This window comes from Piliocolobus tephrosceles, chromosome 12 (genome assembly GCF_002776525.5).
Source record: "Piliocolobus tephrosceles isolate RC106 chromosome 12, ASM277652v3, whole genome shotgun sequence".
Lineage (NCBI taxonomy): Eukaryota > Metazoa > Chordata > Mammalia > Primates > Cercopithecidae > Piliocolobus > Piliocolobus tephrosceles.
In genome coordinates this window covers 72,603,240-72,616,181 of record NC_045445.1, presented here as the reverse complement: position 1 = coordinate 72,616,181, position 12,942 = coordinate 72,603,240, and the positions used below count along the sequence as shown (strand labels likewise).

General features: G+C 36.4%; 1 protein-coding gene and 1 pseudogene across 2 annotated transcripts in view; both read left to right on the top strand.

The window, feature by feature from the left end:
- SH3BGRL (SH3 domain binding glutamate rich protein like) overlaps positions 1-12,942 on the top strand; it is a 109,035-nt gene that overhangs the window by 57,769 nt on the left and 38,324 nt on the right. The gene's annotated exons all lie outside the window — the stretch shown is intronic.
- On the top strand, positions 5,916-9,201 carry LOC111536470 (annotated as a pseudogene). Its single transcript, XR_002729746.2, has 2 exons — positions 5,916-6,007; positions 8,490-9,201. The product of XR_002729746.2 is annotated as a vacuolar protein-sorting-associated protein 36 pseudogene (transcript).

The window sequence follows — 12,942 nt, the reverse complement described above, 5'->3', positions numbered from 1 at the left end:
AAATGATGCATTGTGGTTTAAATAAGGCTTTCTGCTCTGAATAGGCCTATACTTAAAAGTATTTATTGAGTACCTACAATGTATAAGGCACACTGTTCTATATTCTGAGGCACACCAACATAAATCAGATGTGAGACCTGCCCTTGAGGAGACTCTGTTATCTAGTAGAAATAACAAGACTTTTATGTGAAAGTGTATTTTTTCACATTTCACATCATATTTCACAAAAAATATCTAGGTATGTATATATTTTTTTCCAGATTTCTTCCTTTGCACAAAATGATTAGGCTTGGCAAACTTGCTTTTATGTAATAAGAGATCTTAAAATGCAGAAGCAGTTATATCAGCAGGTAACTGTGGAAGTAGAAGGCAAAAGAGAAGTACATTGCATTAATTTACTGATTGTTCATGCCTTACTGTGTGAATAACCATTATATTTATATTATAAATTAAAACTTCTTAACTTGTAAAGATAGAAATTACTGAATATATCATCTTGTTTTGCTGTACCATGTTAGTTTTCTTTTTGTTCAGATAGTTCTGTCTGTTATAATTTTATGGTGTCTAGTCCATCACTGATGGGCACCTAGGGTGATTCAATGTCTTTGCTGTTGTGAATAGTACTGTGATGACTATGCAAGTACATTGTCTTTTTGGTCGAATGATTTTCTTTTGGATATATACCCAGCAATTAGATTTCTAAGTCAAATGTTAGTTTTGTTTTAAGTTCTTTGAGAAATCTTCAAACTGCTTTCCACAGTAGCTGAAATAAATTATGTTCGCATCAGCAGCATATAAGCATTCCCTTTTCTCCATAGCCTCGCCAGCATCTGTTGTTTTTTGACTTGTTAATAGCAGCCATCCTGACTGGTGTGAAATGATATCTCATTGTGGCTTTGATTAACATTTCTCTGATGATTAGTAACGTGGAACATTGTTTTATATGTGTGTTGGCCGTTTGTATATCTTCATTTGAGTAGTGTCTGTTCATGTCTTTTGCCCATTTGTAATGGAGTTATTTTGTTTTTGTTTGTTAATTTGTTTACATTCCTCATAGATTCTGGATATTAAACCTTGGTCATATGTGTAGTTTGTGAATATTATCTCACCTTCTGGTCTGTTTACTCTGGCAGTAATTTCTTTTGCTGTGCAGAAGTTCTTTAATTAGGTTACACTTGTTAATTTTTATTTGTTTTTTCTTTTCTTTTTTTTTTTTTTTTCTTTTTTTGCTTTTTGCAATTGCTTTTGATTACCTAGTCATAAATTCTTTCTCAAGGAAGATATCCAGTATGGTTTCCTAGGATTTCTTCTAGGATCCTTAGAGTTTGAGGTCTTACATCTAAATATTTAATTCACCTTGAGTTAAATTTTGTACTTCGTTTAAGGAAGGGGCCCAGATTCAATCTTCTTCATTTGGGTAGCCAGTTATCCCAGAAACGTTTATTGAATAGGAAGTTCTTTCCCATTGTTTATTTTTCTCAACTTTGTCAAAGATTAGATGAATGTAGATGTGCAGCTTTATTTCTGGGTTCTCTAATTTTTTTTTATCTTAGTAAGTCTGTTTTAGTACCAGTACCATGCTGGTTCGATTATTGTAGCCTTATAGTGCAGTTGAAAGTCAGATAATGTGATGCCTCTGGCTTTGTTGTTTTTGCTTAGGATTTCTAAGGCTATTTGGGCAATATTTTAGTTTCATATGAATTTTAGAATAGTTTTTTTTTGTAATTCTCTGAATAATGTTATTTTTAGTTTGATAGAAATAACATCGAATCTGTAGATTTCTTTTGGCAGTGCGGTCATTTTAACAATATTATTCTTCCATAGCATATAATATTTTTCCATTTGTTGGTGTTGTCTTTGATTTCTCTTGGAACTGTTTTGTAGTTTTTGTTATAGAAATCTTTCACATTTTGGTTTGATGTGTTCCTAGGTGTTTTATTCTTTTGTGCCTATTGTAATGGAATTGCATTATTTACTTGGCTCTCAGCTTGGATGTTATTGTTGTATAGAAATGCTAATGATTTGTGTGTATTTATTTTGTATTAGAAATTTGTACTGAAATAGTTTATCATTTCCAAGAGGCTTTTGGAAGAGTGTTTAGGGTTTTCTAGGCATAGAATTGTATTGTCTGTGACAAGAGATAATTTGACTTCTTTTCCTATTTGGATGTTTTTATACTTTCTCTTGCCTCATTGCTGTGGCCAGGACTTCCAGTACTATGTTGAAAAGGAGTGATGACAGTGGGCATCCTTGTCTTATTGCAATTTTCAAGAGAAATGATTCTAGTTTTTGCCCATTCATTATGATGTTGGCTGCTGGTTTGATATAGATTACTCTTTTTATTTTGAGGTATGGTTCTTTGACACCTAGTTTCTTGCGGGTTTTTATCATGAAAGGATACTGGATTTTATTGAAAGCTTTTTCTGCATCCATTGAAATGATTATATGGCTTTTGTTTTTCATTCTGTTTTTGTTGTGAATCACATTTATTGATTTGTATATCTTAAACCAACCTTGCATCCCCGGAATGAAGTCCTGCTGGATTGTGGTGCATTAATGTTCTGTCGTGCTGTTGGACTCAGTTTGCTAGTATTTTGTTGAGGATTTTTGTGTCTAGGTTTATCAGGGATATTGGCCTGTAGTTTTCTTTTTCCTTGTGACTTTGCCAGGTTTTGGTATTAGGGTAATGCTGGCTTTTTAGTATAAGTTAGAGAGATTTCCTTCCTCTTTGTTTTGGGAATACTTTCAGAGGAATGGGTACAAGTTCTTCTTTGACTGGTAGAATTTGACTGGGAATCCATCTGGTCCAGGGCTTTTTTTTTTTTTTTTTTTTGGTTGGAAGGTTTTTTTAAATTACTGCTTTAATTTTGGAACTCAATATTGGCCTGTTCAGGGTTTCAGATCCTTCCCGATTCAATCCCAGGAGGTCGTGTGTTTCCAGGAATGTATTTATATCTTCTAGATGTTTTACTTTGTGTGCATAGAAGTGTTCATAATGGTTCCTGAGAATCTTTTGTATTTATGTGGGGTCATTTGTAATGTCACCTTTATCCTTTCTGATTGTGCTTATTTGAATCTTATGTCTTTTTATCTTTGTTAATCTAGATAGTGTATGTCTGTCAATAGGTTTTATATTGTACCATGCAGATAAACCTACAAGCCCGTAGATGGCACTTACAGGTAAGAGCTGGCTGCACTCAACACAGCTAGGTATATACTTGATTCTTGTTTACCGAGAGACTTTGATGAGGGCCCTGCTGTGCCACAATTTCAGCAGACCAGGCTGGGGCACTCAGCACTGGCCCACACAGACTAGTTCCAGGTCAACAAGCTGGCCCTGGTGGCAAGTCTCATTGTTCAGAAGAGACAGCTGCTGTAGCAGCTCTCTTCCCTACCCAGGCTTATGGCAGGGCAGAGCACAATTCCAGTGCCTACTGTTGAGGCACTTTTCACAGTTTTGGCTGTGGAAACCCCCTACCTAACTCCAGAACAGAATTTCCAATCTCTGGTGAGGGACTAAAATGCCTGCGTGATTGTGCCACCAGGTTGCATGACTGACTTTTATGCACCCAGATTAAAAATCACATCCTGCTCTTAGTCTTGGGTATGGGAAAATATCTGCAGCTTTTCCTGGTGTCTTTCCCTTACAGTGTCTTCAAGCCTCTTCCCATGTTAGCTCCAGGGGTTGGGAGAAAGAAAGCGCTGTCCATTGGCCTGAGTTTCTTGGATCCCCAGTGGAAAGATGAATCATAGGGGGAGGCTCTCTGCCTCTCTCATGTACTTTTATCACTTTTATTTTTTCTCACTTTTATCAGCTCTATGCCATCGCAGGGGCCTGTTTGCTGACATTCTTCTCCCAAGGATCTGGGATGTTCCTCACAATTCTGGTGAATCCTCATTTTCCTTCTTGAATTAAATCTCACAGAGTTTATGTATATGAACTATGTTGTTATTTCCAAGTGGCTGAGGCATGCTCTAATACACCTTCTTGGGAAAACAAAACAAAAAGACAAAAAAAAAAACTTAGCTATCTGCATTGCTTTTCCTCTGACACCTAGAACAAGTGTCAAGAAAAGTCTCAGCTCAATAAATAGTTGTTAAATGAGTGCTTGATTGAATAATTCTTAATTCTTAATCTTTCCCAACCAATGGATCAGCAAATCTCATTAGTTATTTTAATAATGTCTCTTAGAAGAGTAAATTTCCTCTGCATTTTTACAATTTATATCTTCCACTTGACTCTTGTTCTTTCAGACCTAGATTAAACAATAATTTCTTAACCACAGTCTATTTTCAACCTATCTTGCATACTTCTCTTATACTAATTTTCGTCACTGATTTCCTTGTCTCATTTTATTGCTTATAACATACACATTATATTAGGGGACTCATGAATCCTGTTAACAATCCCTTTTGTAATGTGAATCTTGCAATTAAGCATTCCATTACAGAATATCTTATATGTCTGCAAAGTTTTACATGCCTATAGTTTCCCTTCTTATGTAGTATTTTTGCCTCCTCTTGTAGTCCCCAGAACACTGCTAGGCCCAGAATGAGTACTTAATAAATGCTTGCTGCCCTGACATACAGACGGTTATCCATTTGTGTTTTTGTGAAAAAGCTACACTCCTATTCAACAAAGTGATTGAAAGAAACCAGAAAGTAACTGCAAGTAGTTAGGAAGAATATCGGTGAATGGAAATTCTAATCTTAAAAACTAGTGCTCTAAAGGGGTAGTACAAAGGAATTTTTGGGGAAGTAATTAAACTGTTCTCTATGGTAGTTACATGACACTATGCATTTGTTAAAATTCATAGAAATGTACAACAAAAAATGAATTTCACAGTGTATAATTTAAAATAAAATTTAAAAATATTTTTAATATAACGAAGATTTTAACTGTTTTTTTTTTTTTTTTTTTTTTTTTTTTGTTTTTTTTTAATGCAGTACACTAAGCAACATCTTTTCTCCATGTTCTGGAGTTATGCACTTGATTTTTCTTTCTTAAAAATAGTTTCAACTGGCCGGGCGCAGTGACTCGCTCATGCCTGCAATCAAGGGTGTCCCTTGGGTAACTTCTGGAACTCAAAAGTGGAAGGGGGCTATTCCTAGTTTTATAATGAGGGCTATTGTTATGGTTAGAGATGAGAATTGATTGATGTTGTTTATTATGGTTCAATGACCGGAGAATAGGTTGTTGAAAATGATTACTATTATGAGAATTATAGATGCGGTGGATTGTATGAGGAAATATTTGGTGGCAGCTTCTGTGGAATGAGGGTTTGTTTTTTTAATTAGAATTGGAATGAAGGCCATTATATTTATCTCTAGGCCCACTCAGGCAAGGAATCAGTGTGAGCTTAGTGATGTAATGAGAGTGCCTGTGATTATGGTAAGGTAAATAATAAGTTGGGCTATTGGGTTAATTAGTACAGGAAGGGTGTAACCAACATTTTCAGGGTATGGGCCTGATAGCTTATTTAGCTGACCATACTTTAGGATGGAGTGTGATTGGTAGCACGGAGAAATTTGGGTTCTCAGGAGTAGGTTCGACACCTATAATTCTAGAAATAAGAGGGTTAAGACCTCTATTGTTTACTCTATCAAAGTAACTCTTTTGTCAGACATATTTCTAGGTTTGAGGGGGAATGCCGGAGATTGTAATGGGTGTTGAGATGTATCATATGAGGAATGCTAGTGTAAATGGGAGGAAATTCTTTCATAGTAAATGTATGAGTGGATCATAACGGAATCGGGGGTATGTTGCTCGAATTCATAGGAACAGAGAGGTCAAGAGTAGTGTTTTGATAGTAAAGCACGTTGTGAATAGTTCTGGGTAATGAATGCGATAAAATGTTCCTAGGAAAATTGTAGTTGTCAGGGCATTTATCATAATAATGTTTATGTATTCAGCTATGAAGAACAGGGTGAATGGACCCGCGGCATATTCAATATTAAAGCCTGAGACTAGTTCCGATTCACCTTCTGTGAGGTCAAAGGGAGCTCGGTTGGTTTCTGCCAATGTGGAAATAAATCATATTATGGCTAAGGGTCATGATGGTAGGAGGAGTCAGAGGTGTTCTTGTGTTGTAATGAGTGTGTGAAGGTTGAATGAACCGCTTATTAGTAAGACTGACAATAGGATAATAGCAAGGGTAACTTCATATGAAATTATGAGGCAGAGGTGGGCGGATCACGAGATCAGGAGATCAAAACCAGCCTGGCTAACACGGTGAAACCCCGTCTCTACTAAAAATACAAAAAATTAGCCGGGCATGGTGGCACGTGACTATAGTCCCAGCTACTCGGGAGGCTGAGGCAGGAGAATCGCTTGAACGCGGGAGGCGGAGGTTGCAGTGAGCCGAGATCCGAGATCTTGCCACTGCACTCCAGCCTGGGTGACAGAGTGAGACTCCATCTCAACAAAAAAAAAAAAAAAAGAAAAAAATATAGTCTCAACTATGATGGTAGGTGATTATTTCCCTTCCTAGTCTCACGCATAATACTTTGGTATAACCCAAGTTTGGTGTTGTACTCCATCCTCTTCTTTTTGCTTTTCCACATTTAAAAGAAATTATCAAGTATAGTTGAAATTATGCCTTCATTGATATACAGTAGCCTGATTTATATAAAGTTTACCAACTTCAATTATTTTTTTTCTCCTCAGAACAAACTTTCAAGGCCAAATTCTTGTTATTCATAAAGCACCCTAGGTGCTATAAAAATGCAGAATTTAGACCTTAGTTTAAGCTTTTCTTTTTCTCAGTAAGTACTGTTCAAAGTCATGAGCCATCTTTTCCTTCAATTGTACTAGTAGATAATAGGCACTAGGCAGTCATTGAATGTATCCAAATATACCTGGTCCCCCTGTTGGATGGAAAAGCTGGATAGCTTCATTTTGTGACCTGATACTCTGCTGAATAAGCAAAGACGATGGAAATTTCCTTTCCAGACCAGACCATTTTATGAAAATAACTTCTTAGCCAAGAAGTTATTGGGGTTGATGAGGCCCCTATTCTGTGCTAGGCTACATGGAAAGATTGCTACAATATATCAGACATTTTGATAGAAAAGAGCAAAATAATTGCAGCTGTTCTTTGAATGGAAAATTTTAACATTACAAATAAATTCCATCTGTGTCTGCACATGTAGTAGTTACAAGAAGTTTTCTAGCCTTAACTTCTGATCAAACTGGCTACACAATGTTGGGGTAAGAAAGACTGGAATTTCTAGACCTTCATTAATCATACCTGCATGTAGGTGAACCCCAAAATTATATTGACCAGAAGTTGTGATAAGAATTGTACTCTGTTTAGCAGATGTGTATTTATTTAGGAAATGAATGTATTCAGCAAAACCTCAAATAAAATATATTCATAAATACACCATCAGGTAGAGAGTTAAAAAATACTGCTTTAAGTTATACCATAGCTTCTAATCTTAAGTTTGTGATATTTATAAAAAGTCCTGCTGATTTTTAATGAAGACTGCATAATTAAAGAAACCTCCTAAGACTTTCCATAAGTCAAGGGACACCCAGCTCTCTACTGATTATCATAAACTAAATTGGCAATCTGGGACATTTTATGAAAATTACTTGTATTTTAATGGATTTTATGCAATACCATTTAAAATATGTTTTTGATTTCAGTTCTATACTTGAAAAGAAAAGAATGCTGGAAAATGTATTAGACAAAAATATTTATTAGAATAACTGCTTAAAATATGTTTTTAACTGTTAAAAGAAAGTAATTTTATATTTTAACACTATAGTTTTCTGCTTATTATTTTAAAGCCACTCTTTCTTTTTTCATTGGTTTGACTAGCTAGCTTCCCGTTTTCAATTTTTAGTATGAAAAATTTCCTGATTGTTTAACAAATTACTGTTATTCTTTTTTTTTATTTAGGACTTAATTCTTTAATTTCTTCTTGTATAATATGGTGGTAAAGATCATGGGTTCTAAAGTTGAGCTGTTTAGTTTGAATCTCTGTTCCACCATTTTCTAGCTGTGTTCTCTTGGGCAAGAAAGTTAAACTGCTCTGAGAACTGTTTTCTCGTTAATTAAAATGAGACACAGTGCTCAGTGTCATGTCTGGCATATGATATAAGCATTTAAAATGTATAATTATCACATATGTTTCACTGAAGTATGGCAAATTGAATTTTAATGTCCCACTAAACTTTAAACATTCTAAAACAAAAATAGTATTTTCTAATTTTTTTTGCTTTCTGAAAACCGAGGCTGTGGAACCAGAACTAACCTACAGGACTTCGGGGGTAGCTTCCACTGCTAGGATATTTCTTGGAAACATGAATTGAAGAATATAGAAAAAGTATTAATCATTTTTAAAATTGCTACAAGACTACAGGCGCCTACCATCATGCCCGGCTAATTTTTTTGTATTTTTAGTACAGACGAGGTTTCACTGTGTTAGCCAGGATGGTCTCAATCTCCTGACCTTGTGATCCACCTGCCTCGGCCTCCCAGAGTGCTGGGATTACAGGCCTTTAAAGACCTCGGCAAACTAATGATCAAGGCTAAGGAAATGGTAGAGCTATCAGAATCAATTGCTAATAAAATTAAAGACAAACAAGGTGACATCACAGAAGATGAGACTATCAGGTTTAAATCCTACTTGCTGAGCATGGGAATAGCTAACCCAGTTACCAGAGAAACCTACGGCTCAGGCACACAGTACCACATGCAATTGGCCAAACAGCTGGCTGGAATATTGCAGGTGCCTACAGAGGAACTAAGGGAAATAATGTACTCACGGAGGTTTACTCTCACCAGAAGATTTAGTGAATGCGTGCAAGATGCTGGAAGCACTGAAATTACCTCTCAGGCTCCGTGTGTTTGACAGTGGTGTCATGGTAATTGAGCTTCAGTCTCACAAGGAAGAGGAAATTGTGGCCTCAGCCCTGGAGACACTTTCAGAAAAGGGATCCCTAACATCAGAAGAGTTTGCTAAGCTTGTGGGAATGTCTGTCCTTCTAGCCAAAGAAAGGTTGCTGCTTGCAGAGAAGATGGGCCATCTTTGCCGTGATGACTCAGTGGAAGGCCTGCGTTTTTACCCAAGTTTATTTATGACACAGAGCTAAGGGTTTTGTGTTTAAAATCCTTTTTGTCCGTATGCTTGCGTCATGTAGAGGTTGTGTGACATTGAGCTAAGAGATAAACCCCGATCAACTGAGAATTTATTAGAACTTCAGAAAAACAATTGCTACATAGCAGCAGTCTTTTTAAATTATTTCTTAACACTTCTACTTGTTTTCACACCAAGAAAAATGGAATTATTTATATGGAATTCTACATGTTCTGGAAGGCTGGGAATATTTAGTGCTTTTTTCCGGTTCCCCTAAAAAGATAGTCACTTAGGTGTTGGTCTGTTTCAAATCTAATGTTAAAAAGTTGCAGTATTCTATCATGAAGAATCATTAACAAATATTTATCATGTAGATATTTTAAAATATCCATAAATATTTACAGAAACTGCATCTATACCAACAAACAAAGAAACATTCCTGAGATGTTACCTGAGATATACCTGAAACATACCTGAGATGTACTGAAGCACAGAGATGATTAGTACCTTCTTCAAATTTTAGAGAGGTTATAATGGGCAGAATCCAATACCCGTTTGCTGTCAGTTATACCTGCTTGTCAGTTAGTCAGACGCTCAGGTAAATTAGATATATTTTAATAAATGGTCTATTGTTGGATCACTAAGTGATATTTTAGAATAAAGTATCTTAGATACTTTAGAATAAATCACCTAAGATACTATAGAATAAATCCTTCCACTTGTGCATATGCATGTGCCATTTTTAATGGCGAAAATGTATCTCACTCTCTCACCATGGAAACTGGCTTATAACTGAACTTCGCTTTTCAGTAAAGGGGTATTCAGTCTTTTGGCATCCCTGGCCGCATTGGAAAAAGAATTGTCTTAGGTCACACATAAAATACACTAACCCTAATGATAGCTGATGAGCTAAAAAAAATTCCAAAACGTCTCATAATGTTTTGAAAAAGTTAATTAATTTATGTTGGACCACATTCAAAGCCATCTTGGGCCACATGTGGCCTGTGGGTCCCGGGTTGAACTAGCTTGTTTTAATATATGGCCTCCCACTGAATCTTCAACAGGTATTAGCCACATTTTCAGTAAGCAGTTCAGCATTTTTAAAAATCAGTGGGTAAAATGAGTATTTGAATTTCTACAATTTTATTTCCTTTAAGTTATACTTACTACTAATATTGATAAAATTAAAACAAGAGAAAAAAGCATTTCTGCTTACACAACACTTGAGTAATAACACCAGACATTAAAGTTCTTTTTTCATGCACTTTACTTTCAATAAGGATGCTGACATGTTATTCAGTATTCAACTTGAATACTTTTAGATTTATGTCAATAAGTGATTCTGTGAATCAGGATCAAAATGCCTAAGGCAAAAGCATGTTCATAGAGTGAATAAATGCTTTGTAGCTGGTATATACTTTAAAATGAGGCCATGGTTTACTTTTTGTCTTTTGATAAATATATGGAGATTTGCTTTTGGAGTGAAAATAGGTAGAGATGTAATGTGGATCACAATAATTGATTTCACAAATAAATAACTTACTTAACAAGAGAGTGATGAAGGAATTGTATTATCATCCCTGGAGATGGAAGAGTTCAGTCTGGCTTGATGGAATATTTTTGTTTTTTGTTTGTTTGTTTGGTTGGTTGGTTGTTTTTTTTTTTTTTTTTTTTGAGACAATCTTGCTCTGTTACCTGGGTTGTTACCCAGTGGTGTGGTCATGGATCACTGCAGCCTCAATTTCCTGGCGTCAAGCAAACCTCTCACCTTGGCCTCTCAAAGTGCTGGAATTACAAGCATGAGCCACTTTGCCTGGCAGTTGATGGATTCTTCAAGCATCCATGACTCCTATTTTTAATTGAATTGTTATACAACTTAACACCCACCATTTTCTGTTCAACCAGGTGGTGAAATTACAGGCTTTAATCACCCAACATAACATTTAATGTTCAGATGACCTTCCTTTTCAAAAATCTGGACACTTTATAATAGTCAAAATAAGTTGTAAATGGTAGACGTTGGCATACGATTTTTTACTGGTCTCTTGCTTTTTCGCACATCTTGTGAGCAGTGGCACTGACCGCTTTTGTTCTGTATTATCTTTTCAAAGATGCAAATATCCTTGAAAGATATAGTGTAACCTTCAGAGCAAAGGGTAAATTTGCTTACTGCCCAGTATAAAGGATTCAGATTGTGTATCCTTTCCCTCTGTATCATCATGTAGAAATTGAGAATCAGTAAGCAGTTAAAAGAAAATGCTGATACTCTGATTACTGCTCTATCTGTGGCCCAGGGGTCTCATGTTATCTGCCAGCATCCTTAAAACTGTGGCAGGCTTACAAGTTAGTTTGCAAGTAGGGTGAAATCTCAGACTCCACCATTCTTGACAGTAGTTCTTATTTCTGGACATACTCTTGTTCTTGATAGTCATAGTTCAAATAACTATGGTAACAATTAATTGCACAGAAATTCAGTAATGAGCCCATAGAATGATATGACCCAAGCCCCTTTTATTTTAGCACCCTTTGTTTACCAGTTGGTACTTCTTGGATCATTTGATTCTGGTCTTATTTAACTAATTAGGTAATGTATGGCAGTTGTTCTCAGCTGGGCAGTTTGGAACATGCTTTTTTGGTTTGTGTCTGAGAGTACGTTCATAGTGCTTTCTGGTATGTTCATCTGGGGCACACTGCTGTGGCTTCAGACTAGTTCTTCTTCCTATGGCAAATAAATTTGTTTTGGTGGGTAAACAATTATCTAAGTTGCTAGGCTCCCTTGAAAGGAAAGTGTTTAATTTCCTTTGTAATGAAATCTTATCACTTTACCAACTATAGAGGAAAAAGCCCCCAATGTTACAGCTAACATAGTCTGAAAAGGTAGTATTTGCTTTTGTTGTGTTTGTTTTCTTTAGTTATGGGGAGCCCTTCAGGCATGATGATTATGATATGGACCCACCATCAGTGACAGATGTTTAACAGTTATTTTCCCAGAACAGCCTAGAGAGAGTGACCAGGGAAATGCAGTATTTTTGTGTGTGAAAGTAACTTGATCAAGACTTATCTACCTACTGAGTCTGTGCAGCCTTGAAGAGGCATTGATACAAACAGATTTTAGATTGTTAAGCAACATTTATTAATATACATTGCTTTGTGGAGATTGTTACAACTTCTTTATTATTTATTTATTTATTTATTTATTTATTTTGAGATGGAGTCTCGCTCTGTCACCAGGCTGGAGTGCAGTGGCACGATCTCGGCTCACTGCAACCTCTGCCTCCCAGGTTCAAGCGATTCTCCTGCCTCAGCCTCCCCAGTAGCTGGGACTACAGGTGTACGCCACCACACCTGGCTAATTTTTGTATTTTTAGTAGAGATGGGGTTTCATCATGTTGGCCAGAATGGTCTCGATCTCCTGACCTCGTGATCCGCCTGCCTCAGCCTCCTAAAGTGCTGGAATTACAGGCGTGAGCCACTGCGCCCGGCCACAAATTCTTTTAAAAAACAAAATTGCAATCTCATCCTATGTTTGTGGGAGGCCATTTAAACTCTTTTACCCTGAATAGATTGTAAGGAAAGGTTATTTTTTTTTTTAATTTAATTTTTTTTTTTTTTTTTTTTTTTTTTGAGACGGAATCTCCCTCTGTCGCCCAGGCTGGAGTGTAGTGGCCGGATCTCAGCTCACTGCAAGCTCCGCCTCCCAGGTTCACGCCATTCTCCTGGCTCAGCCTCCCGAGTAGCTGGGACTACAGGCGCCCACCACCTTGCCCAGCTAGTTTTTTGTATTTTTTTTTTTTTTTTTTTTTTTTAGTAGAGACGGGGTTTCACCGTGTTCGTCAGGATGGTCTCGATCTCTTG